Source organism: Hyaena hyaena, unplaced genomic scaffold, assembly GCF_003009895.1.
Source record: "Hyaena hyaena isolate Hyena2069 unplaced genomic scaffold, ASM300989v1 scaffold_299, whole genome shotgun sequence".
Lineage (NCBI taxonomy): Eukaryota > Metazoa > Chordata > Mammalia > Carnivora > Hyaenidae > Hyaena > Hyaena hyaena.
In genome coordinates this window covers 1,538,257-1,559,248 of record NW_024080930.1, presented here as the reverse complement: position 1 = coordinate 1,559,248, position 20,992 = coordinate 1,538,257, and the positions used below count along the sequence as shown (strand labels likewise).

At 44.0% G+C, this 20,992-nt stretch overlaps 1 protein-coding gene across 2 annotated transcripts in view; it reads right to left on the bottom strand.

Annotated features, from left to right (window-relative positions):
- LHFPL2 (LHFPL tetraspan subfamily member 2) overlaps positions 1-8,899 on the bottom strand; it is a 161,360-nt gene extending 152,461 nt beyond the window's left edge. For both annotated transcript variants that reach the window (XM_039247439.1, XM_039247440.1), the window contains exon 1: positions 8,588-8,899. The gene's annotated coding sequence lies outside the window, so the exon portion shown is untranslated. The remainder of the gene's footprint in view (positions 1-8,587) is intronic.
- Between the last annotated feature and the right edge of the window lie 12,093 nt (positions 8,900-20,992).

The following is a 20,992-nucleotide window of genomic DNA, read 5'->3' as shown; positions in this document are numbered from 1 at the left end:
TGTTTTAAAACATGCCAGTTGTGCTGACTAATACACTTGCCAAGAAAGCCAACAAATTTACTCTTAGTGTCCATCGGTTTGGTTTCCAGACCAAGGGAAGCAGTGTCCCTCTGCAGCACAGCTGATCAGATGATCACCCGTCTGAACACCAGTCACCCCCCAGCCACCTGTCCACACAGGTGAACACACAACCCATCACACTTTTTCATCACCACTACCACTTGTGTTCTTATAATGAAGTGAGGCCTCTTTCCTGGGCTACCGCTCTTTCAGGCCCTCAGTTATAGCTTAAACATTCCACACATCAACTTAGCTCCTTCGATGCTGTCATTTCTTTACTAATGAAGAACTACAGACCTAAGCATCATCTCAAAACAACACATCAACAGACAAGACAGCCTAAGCACACTCATTTACGAAAAGGATTCAGATCAAAAAGACCTACTGTCACCTATTTAAGCCAGCACACCGTGCTACCTAGTACAGCATAAATCCATGCAGAATTAGTGATTAGGCCAGTAAATTATGAGCTTCTAGTACAGAAGAACCTTGAAAGGACTACTATAAAAATGAGCAAATGACAGAGTAAGTACCTGTTTAGACGTACTTCTGTGTAGGCTCATCTTCTAGGAATAGAAAGTCATTACAAAAACTGGATGTGATTTTAGACTGTTTTTAAAGTACTGCTCCCATGTTTTCCTTAAGGCTATACTGCATACCCAAGTAGTAGTCATTTATAAAGACAGCTTGCAGTCCCCAGACTACTCAATCCATTATTTTTAATTCCAGAAAATTTGGTCTCTACAGGCAAGAGAAAAAAAATAAGAGTTTAAAATTTTTTAGAGGTTAATTTGCCCTCAATACAGGCGTGCCATGCACCACTTACCTAGAGATGAAACAACACTACTGTCCATGCGGTTACAACCATCCTTAAATAACTGGCTAACTGCCTGAAAACTGGAAAACAACACGTGAAATCCAGCCCAACTGCAGCCCATCCCAAGAGAAGGGAAGCTTGAACTCCAGGTGCCCTTGACAACACAGCTCAGTGTGGAAAGAAAGAAAATGCTGAACAAAAGAATCAGTAGAGGAAAAAGAGCCCCTCTAATTTTCCAGGCATGTGCAGAGGTTGCTGCTAAGGAGATATTTCAGATCTCACTGCTGGTTTGGGATCTACGGAACACTGAGACAATTTTAAAAAAGAAACGGCCCCCACATGTCAGTATAGTACATATTTAATTCAGTGCTTATCAATCAGATTTGATTCGAGAACTTCTTATCAATCAGACAGCCGTTTACACACCTAGATAGAGAAGTCAAACACCTCTCAAATTGCATTTACAATGTTTATAAAAACATACAAAATATACAGTAAGGAGTGGGTTCTTCCCTGTAGTTTCAAAGGAGCTGTCCCCTGCTGGCTGTGGGACACAGCACCGAACCCTGGGTGTATTCCCCAGACCCCCAGTATGAGCAACTACATTTATAGCAAATCCGAATTTTAACTCTTTTTAAAAGCAGAAACCTCCCATACTCTGGTTTCTCTTCAGATCGCATAAATCTTTTGCCTTTTACTAAAAGCAGAAACCTCCTTTATAATGGATGTACCACAGATGTAAGGAGAGGTAACATACTGTGGCCAACACGTTTACACGTTTACACACGTGGCACATTTACATAATACACACATACACACACACACAGGCCCACCAACTGTTTGGCTCTGGTTTAAAAAGTAACATGCTCTTGGGGCGCCTGGGTGGCTTAGTCGGTTAAGCGTCCGACTTTCGCTTGGGTCATGGTCTCGCGGTTCGTGGGTTCGAGCCCCGCGTCGGGCTCTGTGCTGACTGCCAGCTCAGAGCCTGGAGCTTGTTTCAGTCTGTGACTCCCTCTCTCTCTGACCCTCCCCTGCTCACGCTGTCTCTCTCTCTCTCTCCTAGAAATAAATAAAACATTAAAAAAAAAAATTAAAAAAAAAAAAATAAAAAGTAACATGCTCTTGGGGTGCCCGGGTGGCTCAATCTGTTAAGCATCTGACTCTTGATTTCAGTTCCGGTCACGATCTCACAGTTGTGAGATCAAGCTCCATATCAATTTCCGCACTAGGCATGGAGCCTGCTTGAGATTCTCTCTTTCCCTGCCCTCCCCCCCCCCAACCCCTTCCCCACTCTCTCTCAAAATAAATACACATTTTTAAAATTTTAATTAAAAAAAGTAACATGCTATTTAAGGAAAACCTGAAAATATTACAGAAAACAACTAAAGAATATAACTGGTCACTTGTAATCACACCAGTCCAAGGTGAACAGTTAAAATTTTAGTCTATATCCTTCTAGTCTGTCTATAGCTACCAGCCTTCCTTCCAAAGACACTCCAGTTAAGCAGGCAAGGGGGAGGGGAGGTGTTCTTGCTGGTGACACAGACTGACAATGGTGAGTAATCCCCAATGGCCTTTCCCTAGATCCACAGCAGTACGGGGAGGAACAGTTGTACACAAATCAAATAGCATGCTTGCAATTTAACAAGCATTCACTGGGGTCTCTTTTGCATATTTTTAATTATTTCACAAACGAATGAAATTCAGATTAACAACAATAGCCTTCGAGGGCCATATGGTAACTTCAAAAAAAAAAAAAAAAAAGGCAGATAAGCCTCTCCTTTGCGGGCATGAAAACAAAAGTTGGTTTTCACAATACAAGGTCTCAGCACCTACAGATTCGGAGGCTTCTCCCTGTCTTGTAGGTGGCCGCGTTCTCCCCGTGTCCTTCCCAGAGGCCAGGAGAGTTTGACTACCTTCTCTAAGGGGAGAAAATTAGTGTCAGGGAGAAAGGGCATATGGAGCAGTTAGCAATAAAGACCTGGAGCCACAAGCATGTGTGTAGCTCCCTGCCAGCAATCCAGGGATCCCTGCAAGTCTGTGCACTTCCAGGAGGAGAGAGATTCAGCCCACACTCAAATATCCTTAGTTCCACAAACAGGGAGTGCTTTAAAAGGCCACATATTCACTGTTACAACATCCTAGCTTCATACATTAGCCTAGGCTGCAAATCCTCAGGGTACTCCCCGTAAGGTGCCAAAAGCCAGGAAACCTGGTGACACATCATCGAACTATTCTCTGTACACACAGAAGACACAAGGAAAGAAATGCTTTTACCGCTAATGTCACCTCAGTAAGTGCTAAACTTTGTTTGCAGTGAACCCGCTGAAACCCTCAATATTCTTCATTCAAATACCGTAAGTGACTACAGAATTCAATATTTATTATTTTGGAAACTATGCAAAGAGCTTCAAAAGCTAGTTTGGTTGTGATGTCCTAAACGGAACCGCAACAATTCACCCAAGTAGACACCTCAGTAGTCTTAATTTTGATGAAAGTATTTTTAAAATAGGGTCCAAAATACTACTTGATCAACAAATGTGGTATCAAATCAAAATCAGAACTTACAGGAGGAAAAGTCAAATACACTGAGGTTCTTCTTTCTTACCTGGCAAGTCTCAAAGTCAAAGTTGGGAACTCCTCTTGACCTAGCTGACAGTATTACGGTGTAACTAAGAAAACATACAGATAACATACCTCTACGTACAGTATTCTCTAGATGTGCACAAAACTACTTTACTTCCTCGGCAAGAAAAGGTCATCTTACATTTTCTAAACACAACACATACCTGTGTAATAGTCGGTTTGAGCTGCTATAACAAAATACCAGAGACTGGATGATTTAAACAACATTTCTTTCTCACTGTTCGAGAGCCTGGGAGGCCAAGGTCAAGGTACAGTCAGATTTGGTTCCTGATAAGAACCCTCTTCCAGGTTTGCAATGGTGGCCTCCTCTCTGTGGTGGAGAGAGAGCTCACATGCTCTGGTCTTTCTCTTCTGGTAAGGACACTATTCCCCATCACAGGGACTCCAGCCTCATGACCTCATCCAAACCTAATCACCTCCCAAACACCCCCACCTCCAAATACCACCACTCTGGAGATTAGAGTTTCCACATATGAATTGGGGGAAGAACATGGCCTGTCTATAATGTGTGTGTGTGTGTGTGTGTGTGTGTGTGTGCGCGCGCGCGCGTGCGCGCGCACGCGTGTTGTGTGTTAGGGGAGTGGTAATCAATTTCACCAGTTATACATCCTAGCTCCTAAGTATGTCACAGCCATTCTACATATATTCCTCTCAATGATCCCAGTTCAAAATAACATAAACAGATCTCACCAGGTCTGTAAAATAACAGTGAGAGACTGGTCATTTAAGGCCAAGGTCAGAGGTTTAATTATCCTCAATGAGGCCTGTGGAAAGGATAAAAGAAAAAAATTCAGTTACAAGGATACAAATTACTCTCATCTTGAGCACTGTTTAGTAAATCTCAACAAACCAGGCAACTACTCGCCACTACTATGAAAATAACTCCAGCTTTCATCTCTACTCCAGACTCTCTTCCTGCCTGTGTGTTCAGCTCTCTGCTAGGCTTCTCTCCCCGGAAGGCTCCGGTTCAGTTGGGGATTCAAAGGAACTCACTACTCCTCACCATCCCCTCAAACTGAGGTTCCCCACAGCTGTTCATCTTAGCGAATGCTGCCATGACCACACCAGTCATCCGGGACTCCCTCTCGGTGTCCACAACTGAGAGATGACCAAGGAAGTGTAAACAATCTCTCCCGGCCTCTCCCTCTCCAAGTCCCTCAAGGTTTCCCACACTAGCCTCTCAGCTCAACTTCTGTCCCCACTCTGGTGTCTATGTCACCCAACCCATCTCATGGCCACCAAATTCTTCCTAAGGCACAATAAAACATGTCATTTACCTGTTGCAAATTCTCTTTCAGCCAGCTTTGGAGATGAAGTTCAGGTTCCTCAGCTCAGCACCCAAACCCTTCTCAACCCTGCCTCCAGTAGCCACAACGACCATCAGAGCCCTGACTACCTTATACCTTTGCAAGCCTTCTGGACTCCAAACATGCAATTATTACCACATTGTGTATTAATGTCTTTTTAGAAGTAATGAAAAAGAAAAGCAGGAACCAAGTATCCACTCTTTCCTTTACTGCTTCAGTCATGCCTTATACAGCAAGAGACACTGAGGCGTCTCAAGGGCCACACCAGATTCTGCCCTAGACACATGTGGCTTTTATAAGGTGATGACCAGAAGTGACCTTTAATTTTGCCTTTCTAAGGCTCAGAAATCTCACCTTTGAGAAAAAAACTCTGTGTTTTCATGGCATGTTGGCATATTGGCTGGTGGTTCTCCTCACCCACTACTCAAATGGGCCCAGACTTGTATGTAGCACAGAAGAAAACAGCTGCCTCTTTCTCCCTTATCCCTCGGAAGAACCCATAAGCCCGGCTGCCCCCCTCACTACTTGCAGCCAGCTCACTTCCCTCTGAGCAGGCTAGCTTAGGGAAAGCAAGCTTAGGGAAAGCAGAGCACCAGTGCTCTGCTTTCCCACCACAGGCTCTTCGAAATCCTAAAAGGAGTTTCCCGGGATGACGGAGGTCCTTTGCACAGTCTGCTTCTCCAACTAGCATGGGTGCTCTGGGAGGGAGGAAGCCTGCTCTTGGTTCTTGCTGTGTCACCAGAGGCCAAAAAGGAGCCCAGCCCATGAGACGGGCTTCATGGCTATTTGCTGAATGACAGGAGAAGAAGAAAGGATGAACGACCACATAGGCGGTCCTCCTAAATTAGAAGAGCAGTACCCAGTATAGGTGCCCTGCTTGAGAACCAGTGTTTTGCTAAGAATGCCTTCTGTTCACTTAGCTGTTAGGCACAACCTTCATAAAAACTGGGCCCTGTGTCATTAACCCCAAAACATGCTTTAAAGTTGCTTTTTGGAACAAATTCTAGAGATGAGAGATTTACTGTTTGTATCTTTCCAAGAGCAGTAAGTATTGAGTAAAATGTTGCTTTTAGGATTCCCAAAGAGGCATTCACCTTGTCCACCACTAAAGCTGGGGGGGGGGGGGGGGGGTGTTTTTGTTTTTGTGTTTGATTCCTCAAACCTGGGCCCAGAAACCTGAGAACCTGCCATCACAGGGTCAGTTTGCCCTGCAGTTGCACACCACACCTGTGCTCTTGCCCTCAGAGCCAAACGGAGCCTGTGGGACACACTCCCTTAGAACTGGAGTCCCAGAGAAGGCTGCCCACAATGGGCCAAAAGGATGCAGCAGGTACGTTCTAGAAAGACCAAGTATTTCCGCCTGTGGGCTTCCAGAGGCAGGGGAACAGCCTCAGCTTAGGGTCTGCCCAAGGCAGCCACAGCTTACCCTACATCACATATCCATTCCAGCTCTTTGAGTGGCACCGCTTTTCTCAGGGCATTTGAAATGCTTGACAACCACCATTAATGTTTTCTGAGCACTTAGCAGGAAGTACCACCCTAAGCCCTATGCAAAAGCAATCCTAGTTAATCTTCAAGGTTAGTCTTTGACTTGAACTCTTACTACCACCTATTTAGAGACACAGAAACCAAGGCTGGGAGAAATTAAATAACTTGTCCAAGTTTCAGATAGTAAGTAGCACCTCTAGGAACTCAACAGTATCATTTTGGGTCCTGCTACAGTTTGGCCTCCTCCTTTGTCAATTCTATGCCAATAAGAAGGTAAGAAGCTGTATACAGTGTTCATTAAAAAGGACTATATCCTTTTCTATACATCGTTTTTCTGTCTTCTACTACAGAATTTTCCTTCCTGCCCTGCCAGCTATGTGCACTGAAAGCTCTTTAATCCATCAGTCTACACATCTTTGTAAGCAGGTGCCATCAACTCTGAGCCCATCTACACTCATGAACAGTGTACGTTACTTTTTCCAGAAGGCACTGCTTTGCTCTCATACATAAAGATCCTTTTTTTTCCCTAACTAAAGACAAATTACTGGTTCGTGTATCATGATTCAAATTATATTTGAGAATGATCATTTGCAGTGTAATTATTCTTCCTAATTGGTCTGCTCTAAAGATAAATGATTTTCCCTCTCCACCCCCATCATTGCCTGCAACACACCATGTCTTCTTTCTTGGCATCTTATAAAACGTTCACCGCACCCTTCACAAACCACAACCAGACACACTACCTGCTCTCTGTGTGATCACTTGGAAAAAGCAGTATTATCACATAATAATGGCATGACTTCAAACCCCTCAAATATTTCATCAGCATGAGATTTCTATACAGATTAATAACAAGCCTATCATAGTATGACAGCAAAATGAAACGGTCATCTTGGGTTTTATTTCTTTCCTCTATCTTTAAAACATTTAATCTCCACACTAGCATGTGCTCCCCGTCTCTTAAATTTGAAAAGAAGTCGTTTTTACAGAAGAACAGGAGAAAAGAATCAGAAGCAAGCAGGAAAGGGCATTGCCAAAGAAATTAGCATCGATCCTCACTGAAATCTGGCGGAGGTGGAGTTCTCAAGCTTGTGAGTAAAGCAAAAGCAACGTGCCCATTATAAACGCTCCTTAGAACTCGGTTACTCAGGTTTAACTCTGGGAAAGCGCTCTACCAGCTCCCTTCCCCCTTCCACTCAGACCTCTCCTCCCTCGAGCTCAAACCCACACTGGTCCACAGGGGCTGCTTTCCGATTTCGAACAGAAGTTCCACTTTTACATGTGGGTCACCGATGGCAACCTCCACGCAGGCACACAATCACAGAGAGAAAACGGGAAATACAGGAAATGGTCCGGGGGCGGGGGGGAGTGAAGATGGGGGTGGGGGATAAGACTTTGTCTTTACTCTCATTCACTCCCACTGAAAGGGCTCACGGACTTTCCTGAAACTCAGGACCCTCCCGGATTAAGAGAAAAGTTGAACGGGGTCGAAGAAAATCCTTTTGCTTTTCTAAATACAAAGATCACCAGACCGCTGAATGGAAGGGATTTGTGCCTAAAAACATCCAGAAAACTCACACGGAGTCTCTCCCCTTCTTTACCCCATCCCGTGGGCTCAACCCACCCATCCCAGATGTGGTCTTCCCCGCTACACGCCCACCTCCTGCAGCCAGCTCCCCAAATCACTGCGCTGCCCCACAAAAATGCAGCCCGGATCTGAAAAGCAGCTGACGTCTGTGGCCGGCGTGACCCACACGCCACACTCCAGGCCCCACGCGGGCGACCAGCGAGCGACCCCCACCCCCAAGGCGCGGCACCAGGCGCGCAGTGCCCGGCGCCGAGCTGCGCCCACGACCGTGCGCCCTAGGTGCCCGCGGGGACGGCCGGACTAGCACGCCGGTGGCGGCGGGAGAACTCGGCTCACGCCGACTCCCCGGCAAGTCGCCGTTCCAGGCACAATGTTTCCACGTCTGCTGCCGGCGGCCGCGGCGGTGAGAGCAGACACAGCCGATCCCTCCCATTCCCAGCATCCGACACCCGTCCCGGTACCGGGGACGGTCCCCTTCCCTCCCCGCAGGTTCCGCGAGCGCCGGAGCGAGGTTCCCGCGCCAGCCGCCGCACACACAGCCCGGGCTCGGCCAGCCGCGACGGCCCCGCCGGTGCCCGGGCTGGGTGTCCCCGCCGGCGCCGCGCGGCCCCACCTGGCCGGGGCTGCGGGCTCTCGCTCCTGCGGCGCGCGCGCGCGCGGGGCCCGGCGGCTCCAACTCACCCGGCCCCGGCTCCGCGTCTCCGGCGCTGAGCTCGCAGCCTTCCCCCTCCGGGGCTTTCCGTTACGCCTCCTCGCAGCCAGCCGCTCGGGGAGGGAGGCGGCGGCGGCGGCGGCGGGAGGAGCGGGCGAGGGAGGGGAGAAGAGAGGGTCCCCGGGTGGGGGAGGAGACGAGGCGGGAGCGCCGACCTCGGCCGCCGCCGGCGGGGCTAGCAAGGAGGAAGGAGAGAGAGGGGCGGGGGCAGAGAAAGAAAGAGGCCGCCGAGCCTCGCTGCCCAGGCCCCGGCCCCGCGCCGCTGCCCAGTCACCATCGCCTCCCCGTCCCGCTCTCGGGCCGGGCGTCGGGGGGAGGGGTCGGGGCCCGGGGCTCTCCCGCCGCGGCGCGCGGGCGGGGCGGGGCGGCCGGGGGCTAGGCGGGGGTGGTGGCGGGCCGACAGGGCCCGGCCTCCGGAGGGGAGTGTCCTGCGGGGCCCGGGAGGCTGTTGGCGAAAGGGGATCCCCGGGGGGAGGGGCGGAGGCCCCGGGGCCTGGGAGCGGGTCACTGCGCCCGCCCGGCGGCGGCGGCGGCGGCGCCTGCTGGAATCCTGCGGGGGACCCCGGGGCCGCAGCGCGGAACCTTCGGGGGTCAGTTTCGGGAAGCCGTCTCAGGAGCGCCGGCAGTGAGCACGGCTCAGGCGGGGAGCTGCAGATTCGGAGTCGGGGGTGATAGGCCGGACGCCCTCCACGGAGCGCGGGCCCTAGAGCGCCCAAAGCAGTTCCCCAGGCAGGGGCGGGGGCGAGAACGCTTTTGGTGATCCCCGGGAATCCTAGGTGGGAGGGGGGATGGGGCTGCCTGGACCCATCCTCACCTTCCTCTCCCGGCGAGGAGGCTCCAGGCATGAGTGTCTTTGCCCTGTGATTTTGTAGGTGAGGAAACTGCAAGCCGTAGCAAAGAATATTCATATATAGGTAGCGTGGGTTTTGAAACACTCTCCTCCGCCCAAAATACGGTTTCAGGATGAATTCCTAAGGCACTTCAGCCGACAGCCTGAAAAGGCATCTTTGTTGGAGAGGGGACTCGCGAATTCCCCTCGTCCACCCCCAGAGTGGCATCAAAACCTAGAGTTAAATGGCCACGAATTAAGGTGACGATATTCCTTGTGATTTAAACTTGGGGATGTGGCCGGGCACACCCTCCTTGTCTTTTTTCCGTGTCAGACTTGCTCCTGTCCCCAACTGCTCTGGCTCTGGTCGGGATACCTGTAGCCACCAGTCGCCTGAACTCAGGCCTTACCAGTCAATCCGGGACCTCTGTTCCACTGCCATAGCTGCTCCCATTGATTCTTCATTTTAAGGACTTTCCATTTGCCCTGCCCTTTCCAAGTGCAATTCCACCTTCCTCCTTCTCGCCTTTTGGGGGCTGAATGGTCCTAGTGGCCTCTCCCGCATTCCTTGCTCTGACCCAGTTTGCACGGACATCCATCTGCACGTGCCACAGGGTAATGGTTCTAGAGCACTGCTCAGGCAGGCCACCTCCCGTTTGAAAAGTTCTCGGAGGCACTTTGCCGCAGAGAATTCTGAATGTAAACCTCTTCTGTTCACAACCATCCACTCACCCACTCCTCAGAGCCTCACTTGCCAGCTGGGACTCCTTCCCTCCTCCCAGAAGGCTCCATACTGTAACCACTTGGGAGTTGCTGATGCTCTTGCCAGAACTGCAATGCTCTCTTTTATCTTCTCCCACAGCTAAATCCTACTTATCTTCATTGAAATTGAAGTTTGTAGTACATTTCTTCTATAAAAGGATGTGTGCGTTCTTCCCATTTTGTGAAATCATATGCTAGAAATAACAAGGCTTATGGGGGAAATAGGGTTAGCAACAAACGAGCCCAAATCTATGTAACACTGCAACTAGAACACTAACAAAAACAGTAACTGATCCAAAAAACACACTAGCAGAGTTTATGGCCATGTTAAATTCCTAATAAATATTACAGTAAATATAAATATAGGACTTTACCTTTAAAAAAAGGATGGAGGTTGACTGATGAAGAGATTGGAAGGAGAATTGTTTGAGGCTGTTGCGTTGGGAGGAGAAGTACAAAACAGACGCATAAGAGGTGAATTTCCCCCTTACAATAAGCCCTCCCAAATTAGAACTCATGGCGAAAGCAATCCAAGAGAAAGAACACAGAGCGAACGGGCATCCGCCATAGCACTGTGTATTCTCCACAACTGGCAGTCTGCTGTGTTTTTGCTTGTAGCTGCTGTTACTTGGTGATGCAAAATAGTAAAGTGCTGGCAACAATTGCTTGTGAACCAACACAACCACCCCGGTTTATTAATATCCTTTCTCTACACATTAATCATGAATGAGTTTGTTTGTGTTACATATATTCTCCTTACAGAAACAGGCTGGTAACAGAGGACACTAGACTTAATTCTATGCTTAGAAAGTAGAACGCACTTCATTCCACACATCTATTGAGCACTTACCATGTGTCAGGAACCATTTCAGGCACTGTGGGTGTCTCAGTGAACACAGAGAAGCACAAAAGTATCCACCCTAATGGATTGTGGTGGGTACTTGAACATGGCATTACAGAGTGGTATTACATATTTCATACATGTGTCATTTAAATTAGCACCTCATTTACATTTCAATCTCTCTGAAGCCTAGCATTAAGCTTTTTGTATCTTTCAGAACCTCTGACACAGTAAATACCTACTGGGACATGTAAATTAGGAAGTTTACACCCATTTTATGCCTTGAAGTCACAGGAGAATCACCTGAGTAATCAAAAAGGAAAGTTTTCTCAGAACTGTGTTTGTTGCTATTTGGGATAAAATCAAAGCAACTTCCCCATACAGGATCATCTGGATCCGAAGAGTGGAAAGGAATTTTTTGTTTTTGATAGGAAGCAAAAAATTAATCACAGGACAGGGAGGGAGAACAGAAGAGAGAGATGCTATAAGATACAGTTCAAGAAGAAAGTACTTCAGAGTTTTCTGGAAAAGGAGCTGGAGAAAGAGGGGTGATAACATGAACTTTGGGATATTGCGAATGCTGCTTCTTTCATGTGCTTCAGCCAAATGTTCAAGAAACACTTGATGTGAGATGAATGAGGAAGAAATATTATAAGAAATTAAAGGGTACCTGAAGAGTTTGGTCAAATGACAAGCAGGCCTTGGAAGAAAATAATTATGAGCCACAAGACAGGTCACAAGGTAAAAATTACAGTGGTGCCGTGCTAAAATGTTGTGATCCTGAACTTACTTGCCTGTGCACATCACTCATTTCTCTGAACATTATACCCTACCTAGTGTAACTTGCATCAACAGAGCTAGGTATTTTTCGTGTGCAAACATTTTGTATCCTATTCTGAGTGTGAATCTGCTTGGAATGCAAATAAAATCTGCATTTACAACAGACACATTTGATATATGTTCATGATTGTCAGCATACTGAATATAGATTAACTTTGAATTTGCCTATTCATCTTCATAAAAACTCCCCTCTCAAATCCACGTCCCCCCTTTTTTAGAGATGGATATTTCCTAAACCGTGATCATAGAATTTCAGTGCTAGACTCACACTCGGAAATCTATGTCTATTGAAGATCACCTAAAAGATGAAATGATTTAAGTAGAGAATCTCTTCAAGAAAACAACAAAATTACAGTTCACCAACCTAGGATCCTGTGAAAAGTCACAGTCTCTTAAAAATCATTATGCCTTTTTTATCCATGAATCTAACCGTACAAAGAAGTCATCTGATATTCTAAGAATCCATTTTCCTTGACAAATATGCATGGAGAAAAGGCAGTTTTGAGCACAAAGATTTGAAAAGCTCTCCTGACTTGAAAAGCTCTTGCCAATGAAAATCAGTACTCTGATACACATGAGACAGAGGCGGTCTTTTTGGCTACAGAAATGACCTAGCCAAAGTAGTCAATGAACTTAGCCATGTCAATTTCATTTTCTGCTTCTAACTGGCAATTTTTAACTCAAAGGTGAAAATGACACTCATAAATGCTGAAGAGATTTCCCTATTTTCACTGAAATCTCATTACCAAGGTGCTAGGCTATTTGTTGAATGAGGTTAGCAAAATATCTCCAAGTGAGAACAAATATTACAAATGCAAATAGGCTTGTAGAATTTTTCAGTAACTGCATTCAGGAGGGCAATAGGACCAAGTCAGATATAAAGAAAACCTCAGTGATGTGTAGAAAACACTTCTTAATTTTCACTCATGTATTAAGGACTCTGTCCACACAGGAGCCAAAGGAAAACATGGTCCTAAAAATACACTGTGGCTAAGTCATGAAAGAAATGAGCACACAGACTTTGGGCACTTTCTCTCTTCTCACAAAACTAAAACTTGTGGGCGGCTTTTATCTTCAGGCCACAGCCTCTACCTTGTGGCCTTCCTTTCTTCTGTAAGTGAAGCAATGGTTTTAATTTGTCACCGACTTCTCCTAAAGAAGCAGTCTGCTTTCCTGCCTGTAGTTCCAAAACTTGATTCCACATGACTAGCAAAACTCAACTCAAGAAGGTGCTCTATTCATTTCCTCCTATTATGTCACCACTACCATAAACAAATCCATCTGGCCCTCATCCAATTGAGATTACCCCTGAAGTGAGGTGGAAATTTCCATACGGTGAGAGTGTTCTACTGCAATATCACTTTATATGTTGCATGTAAATTCAGCAACATTCTTAGCTGCTCAGTAACATGTAACTGGCAAATTAAATTCATTCCAAATATTCACCTGCAGACATTTTCCTGGATTACAAACTTTTCCCTGAAGAGGTACAAAATACAAAGAAGCTTGGGGGATTAGCTGTCTCACAGTATTCATGACAGGCATAAAACCACCCAACGAAAAAGCATGCTTTAGCCCTTTATGACAACAATGCTGTACATCTGGCCTCTGACTTGTGCTTTATCTTTTCTATTATGAATTATCCGTTGCTCTCAAAACCTCTAAGAGGTAAGATTTTACAATTTTGCTCATTAGTACCTACAATAAAATTTGGAAAATATTCAGTGTTATTCAGTAGCAATGCTGAGATGAGAATTTGACAAAACCACTGCTGTTTTTTTGCATTGTGAAGAGGATGCTTGTTCCTGATCTGGTCCAGACTGGAAAATCCAGTCTCCAATCTGAAAACCTTGCCTTTAAGGAAATCTTTTTTTTTTTTTTAATATTTTATTTATTTCTAGGAGAGAGAGACAGCGTGAGCAGGGGAGGGTCAGAGAGAGAGGGAGACACAGACTCTGAAACAGGCTCCAGGCTCCGAGCTGGCAGTCAGCACAGAGCCCTACGCGGGGCTCGAACCCACAAACCGCGAGATCATGACCTAAGCGAAAGTCGGATGCTTAACCGACTAAGCCACCCAGGAGCCCCGCCTTTAAGGAAATCTTAAAGATTTCCTCTCTTTCAATTGTCTTCTGAAAATAAGAAGTACAACATGTATATCTATAAAACTAGCAATTATTGGGTACCCTATTTTCACACAGTGCTAGAGATAGAAGATACATTATTTTCTATTCATAATGTAATTATTAAGTATTATGACCATAAATAACATGTATTCTGCCTATCTACATATGACCCTGGGGTGACTTGTTATTAAAAATAATTGAAGGCAAGAGGTGTCTGGGTGGCATGCAATTCTTGGTTTCAGCTCAGGTCATGATCTCACACTTTGTGAGTTTCAGCCCCACTAACTTAGGATTCTCTCTCCCTTTCTCTCTACCCCTCTCCTGCTTGCTCTCTCTCTAAAAAAAAATAAATAAACTTTCAAAAAAAGTAGAAAGTAATAAGGTCTCTTACCAGAGTCTTGATTTACCATAGTTGAGCATTAAATTTAGCTCTGGACTTCCCAGAGCCAAGGCAAGAATGACATACAATGAATAATACAGTTCTCATGGTCTGGTAAAAGAATCAGAGTTGCTCTTCAAGTTAGACAAACTTTTTCCTGGCATTAACTTCTAAGAGGAATTGAATCATGGGAATACTTACATAAGAGCCACTGGGCAATCTAAACATCTGGGTGCAGCATCTTCACTGAGAGAAAGCAGTAGACTCGTGCCCTGCCGAGCAGAGAGGGTAAAAAGTTCACAAGAAATGACAGAATTGTCTAGACTGTGTTTCTGTCATGGCTGAAACCGCATTATCTAAGTTGAACTTCCATCTAGATTCTGAGACCCAAAGGATACTCTCCCTGCCCTCCATTTAAAAAAAAAAAATCATAATAATAATGAAAGAATTTAAAAGCTTTGTATTAAATGAATTATGCAAAAAAAAATGCCATTTTTTCATTGATTTCACAAATCTTTCCCAGTTATAAGCCTATTAGTTCACATAGAACTCACTTGACAACTATGACCTGTGTTCATTTCAGAACAACCTTGGGAAGGTTTTCAATGAAAAAAGAATTAAAGACAAGGCCAATCCATGCAAGTAAGATTCATTCTAGTTTTTCTTCCAACAAAATGGCATTGTGCTATGCTAATTATACAAAATAATGTTCAATCATTTTGAGGTCATATAAATGAAACTAACATAAGCCGTGAAATTAAAGTAAGCCAATAAACTAGTTTTTACAGTTGAAGAATGCTTTCTCTAAATATCTTCTGAAATGCTGCTTTTGGACAATGGTCTCAAAATAGTATAAGTGCCTCTTTAATTTTCTAGAGTGGCATGAGAAAAATGTTTGATATTAATGAATTCAAGTACCTCCACTGCCTTCAGATGCAGTTTGTGCTCACTAAACATGCAGTAATAAAAGCTCCTTGTTATGAAAAGATCATGGGCTTTGGATTCTTAGGGATTGTGTATAAATACCACTTCCTCTTCCATTGGTTAAAAAAGGATCATGAGCAAGTTACTGAACTTATACAAACTCTACTTTGCTTTTTAAACATTTTAAAAAATATTTTAAGTTCACTCCCCACCCAATATGGGGCTTGAACTCACGATCCTGAGATCAAGGGTGACTTGCTCCACCCACTGAGCCAGCCAGGTACCCCTATTTTTCTTGCTTTTAAGTGAGGATAATGCTACCTATTGCAAGGGGTTATTATGAATTTACATGATTATTATTACAATGCACTTGAAGGTTTCTACTAAAATGTTTAACATATAATAGGTGCCCAGTAGATGTTTATTCCCTTCCCTTGACATCCATATTTCTGCAAAAAGAATGTTCTCCCAGTTTAAGGAGGCCACTCTTCCAATTTACCAGTTACACAGCTTTTCTATACTGTTTTTTTTTTTTTTTTTTTTTTTAATGACATGAGAATCAAAATACTGTGTACTGGCATAAGCACAGATGGCATAAAATGGAAAGTCCAGAATAAACTCACATTTATGGTCAATGTGATTTTCATTGGTCAATGATTTCATATGGTCAATGATTTTCAGCAAGGGCACTAAGACGTTTCAGTGGGGAAAGAACTGTTTTTTCAACAAACGGTGCTGAGACAACTGGGTATACACTTGCAAAAGAATTAGCAGAACCTCACACCATGCAAAAATTTGACTCAAAATGGATTAAGACCTAAATATAAGAGTTAAAACTATAAAACTCCTAGAACACAGAGGAGTAAATCTTCATGACCTTGGGTAAGTCATTAATTTCTTAGGTATGATACGAAAATCATTATTAACAAAAGAAAAAATACATAAATTGTACTTCATAAAAACTGAAATCTTTTGTGTGACAAGAGGATAGTGTCAAGAAAGTAGGAAAAAACACAGACCTGGTTAAAATATTTGCAAAGCATGTATCTGATTAGGGACCTTATCAAAATATATAAAGAACTCTTACGAATTAGTAATAAAAAGACAACTCAATTAAAAAAATAGGCAAAGGATCTGAATATATTTTCCCAAAGAATATAATTAAATGGCCACTTAGCACATGAAAAGATGCTCATCATCATTAGTAATTAGGGAAATGCAAATGAAAACCACACTACATATACCAGCATGACTAAAATAAAGAAGACAGATAATAACAAGTGTTGATAAGGATGTGGAGAAATGGAAACCTTCAAACATTGCTGGCTGGACTGTAAATGGTGCAGCCACTTTGAGAAACAGCTTGATATTCCTCAAATGGTAAAATATGGAACTACCATATGGTCCAGAAATTCTACTCTTGATATATAATGAAGAAAAATAAAAACAGGTCTACACAAAAACCTATACTCAATGTTCAAACAGTATTATGTATAGCAGTCAAAAAGGTAGAAACCCAAATACACATCAGCTGATGAATGGGTATACAAAAAGAGGTATATACATACAATATGCAATTATATTATTCAGTCATAAAAACAAATGAAGTACTGATACATGATACAACGTGGATGAACTTTGAAAACATTGTGCCAAGTAAAAGAAGCCAGTAACAAAAGAGCACATAGTGTATGAGTCTATATATATGAAATGTCTAAAATATGCAAATCTGTAGGGAAACAGAAAATAGTTTAGTGGTTGCCTAGGGTGCGGGTGGAGGCTGGGGGTAGGAGGAAGTGAGGAGTGATTGCTAATGGGCATGGATTTCTTCAGGGGGGCAGCAAAAACATTCTAAAATTAGATTATGGGGATGGTTACACAGCTCTGTGAGTACACTGAAAACTACTGAACTATACATTTGAAATGAGTGAATTTTATGGTATGTGAAATATGTCTGAAGTTATAAAAAGAAATTAAGAAAAAGGTGATAGGAGAAATGGTTGTGCTATCAACAACCAGGAATTATTTTGGCAAACCTTTGCTTACTATGTGTAAGAAGATACAAAGATGAAGCATGGACTCTAGGCTCAAAGAGCTTAAAATCTAGTGAACGGATATAGTTCAATGAAGATCAATGCATATTTTTTAAAGTTTATTTATTTTCTGGAGGAGAGGAACACACTAGAGAGGGGCAGAGAGAGGGAGAGAGGGAGAATCCCAAGCAGGGTCCCTGCTGTCAGCACAGAGCCTGAGGTGGGGATCAAACTCTTGAATCCCGAGATCATGACCTGAGCTGAAATCAAGAGTTGGACACTTAGGGGCACCTGGGCAGCTCAGTCAGTTAAGCATCCAACATGATCTCATGTCTTGCAGGTTCAAGCCCTGTGTCGGGCTTTGTGCTGACAGCTCAGAGCCTGGAGCCTACTCTGCATTCTGTGTCTCCCTCTCTCTCTGCCCCTCCCCTGATCACACTCTGTCTCCTTCTCTCTCTCAAAAATAAAATTAAAAACATTAAAACATTTTATTAAAAAAAAAAGTTGGGCACTTAACGGCATCCAGGCATTCCAAGATTAATGCATATTTTGATCACCAGTGGAACCACAATTAAATAAATAGCTGGAATGCATAATGTTCATCTAATACACAAAGCTGAGCATCATGCTAAGTCTGGGGATATAAAGTTTGCATGTTCTAGCCCTCTATAGGCACCCAGAGTTTTGGAGCGATAGAGAAGGGTCTAGGTAAAAATGCTGTGCTAAGGGTAAGAGTAGGTGCCAAAGAAGCTCATCAGTACTGAAACACAGCTGGAGGGTGGAGAGCATTACAGGAGGTTTTCTGGGGGTGATGACATTGTTTTCAGGAGAGAATAGGAGTTCACAACATGTAGAAGGCAGTCCACTCAGACAAAGGAGACTGCATGCACAACGTCCTTGAAGACCAGCAAGCACATGGCTGAAGAACACAAAGAGAGGAAAAGCAGAAGATGAGAGGAAATTGACTGGGGGTGGGAGTGGGGTGTGTTAGTGAGACACCCTAGAGTCCTAGAAGTCACATTAAGAAGTTTAACCGAGGTTCCCAGGAAGCCACTGAAGGCTTTCAATCTGAGGATGGTCCAGTCTTGTTTTAGGTTGCTTTGCCTTATATGGAACTGGAGGAGAGGAGAGGGACTGGATAAGAACAAGCCCAGAAATAGAGAGACCTCGCTTTAGGAGAGTGGGGATGAGGACCTAATCAGAGGTGGTGGGCTTATAGCACCAACTAGATGGTCAGTGAAGGAAACAGGTCAAGGATGGCCTCCAGGTTTCCAGGCTGGGTGATGCATAGCAGGTTGTATCATCCACAGAGGCAATAAACATGGGACAAGAGACCAGATTGCAGTGGATGCATGGTAAATGCGATGCTCCCCTCATATGAGTATGTTAGAAGGTGGGGGAGAAACAGTAAGGCATTCCCCAAACTGAGAAGGCACTTGGAGACCAGAAAACAAATCAGGTGACTCCATTCCGTTTACACAGTGTTTTAATCAGGGTAACTTACTTGCGGGGGGTGGGGGGTGGGGGAGTGGAAGGCAGACTTGGCAGAGGCCAACCCATGGGAGCTGCATAGTTATTCTCTAAAAGTCGGGACCTTAGTCCAAATTTTACAGCGAGGGGATGTACATAAGGGCACTGCAGAGAGATCAGAGGGTTTGCATTTGCCTAATTGACAGCTAACCTTTAATTAGATTGTGTGTACCACCTGTGTGTCAGGAAGGGGAAAGACCGTGTTCTCTCTAACAGATTCATGGGAGGCTAACACAAGGTATGCATGTATATTAATCTTCAGAACATGTAGCCCCAAGAGAGGTCATCAAGTGAACATAAAGATGGGGGGCCAAAGATGGAATCAGTACTGTGAGTATTCTTGCAGTGTAAAGTTGCCAGAGGCCACAGATATGCAAAACTGGAGCTTCCCTCCAGGCAATATTAAAGACCATCAAATCCTTCCCTTTGCCACCACGTTGTGGAGTCAGGTCCAGCTACACCTTCCTCAGTACCCAAGCCAATGGCAAGCCTTCAGGCACTGGAAGACACCAATTTGTATCTCAGTCGTTCAGACTATACCAACAAGTAGGTAGTCCGGATAAATCTCAGCATACTAAATGCTTTCCAACCAAACGAAAAATCATTAACAGGCTGCGGGAAAGATTCCCTCAAAGGACTTCAGCATGCAGGTTCTGATGGAGGCTGGGAGACCCTCTAGACATTGATCCAAGTTGGGGTGAATCAAGTATCAATCAATATCAAATGTCATTTATTTTGGTGACATGTGAGATGCACCAGTTTTCTACACCAGTGTTCCTGATAGGCATCATCTGACTAACTAGTTCAACAACTTAATAGCAAAAAGAAATTTCCCCTTGTTTTGAGTTGTTCTGCACTTACACATAATTCTACTTTAGGAGCTGCTGTAACTTTAAGAAACCAGGTAAGGCCCTCACATCCTAATGGAATTATTGATTTTCAAGTCAAAATAAAGTTTCATTGCAACTCAGAACGCAGTTATTGATTGCTGATGGGATCAAAATTAACATGAAAAAATAATCAGTAAAACCGTCCTAAAAATAAAGCTGCATCAGAAACAATCTCTTTGTCTATGTAATGTGGGACTCTGTCAGGACATAGTTCCCTTAGAAACCTGAACTTTCTTTGACCTGATAGAAAGTAGCCATTTCAGCATAGGATGAAAGACAATATGATATGCCTGTTGAAAAGTAAACAATGGCTCAAAGTGCATTTTAACCTCAGAGACCTCAAAAGAAAAAGCAACTACCATGTTTACTGATAACACAAAAGGAATTCAGGAGAAACATTTCAAACTTAGAAAATAAATTGTTAAATCTTTCTTACCCTTTGTCTGAAACTGGCTGTGGTCCAGAAGCATAGATTGTCTTTCTCTCAGCCTAGCACACTTCCCAAAGCTTCCACATTCATGACATTGTAAGTGAAGGAAATTTGCCAATGCCTGAAGGTAGCAATGCCAACAACCTGCTAACATTGAAAAAATTTTTTTAACATTTGTTTATCTTTGGGAGACAGAACATGAGTGGGAGATGGGCACAGAGAGCGAGAGAGCGAGAGAGAGACAGAATCCAAAGCAGGCTCCAGGCTCTGAGCTGTCAGCACAGAGCCTGACATGGGGCTCGAACCCAAGAACTGGGAGATCATGACCTGAGCCAAAGTCATACGCTCAACCGATTAACACACCCAGGTGTCCCACCTGCTAACATTTTAATGTAAGAGACTGTGCATTTACTGTGTTCTTCAAGGAGCTACCTTGAAAAAAATCTTTCATTTTTCAACATTCTGAAATAAAGCCATTTAATAAGGTTTGTTTATATGCATAAATTGAATTTTAATAAATTCATAGTTTTATTATACTTTTTATAACCCAATCTTCATGGAAATTATTAGCAATAGTATATGGCACTTACAAAGTACAAATGGTAGCCATGGTGATTCAGTTATTATCTCAGGCCATTCTAGGTAGTGGTGAATGAGGAAATTCAATGTTGGTTTCTATTTTTTTGTTTATTGTCCAGGCACTAAGCAAGCCCAGGATTTAACTGTAGGTCATTTTTCTAATAAAGTAACCTAACCAAACATTCTAAGTGGCAGTTGGATGGTATGAAAATGC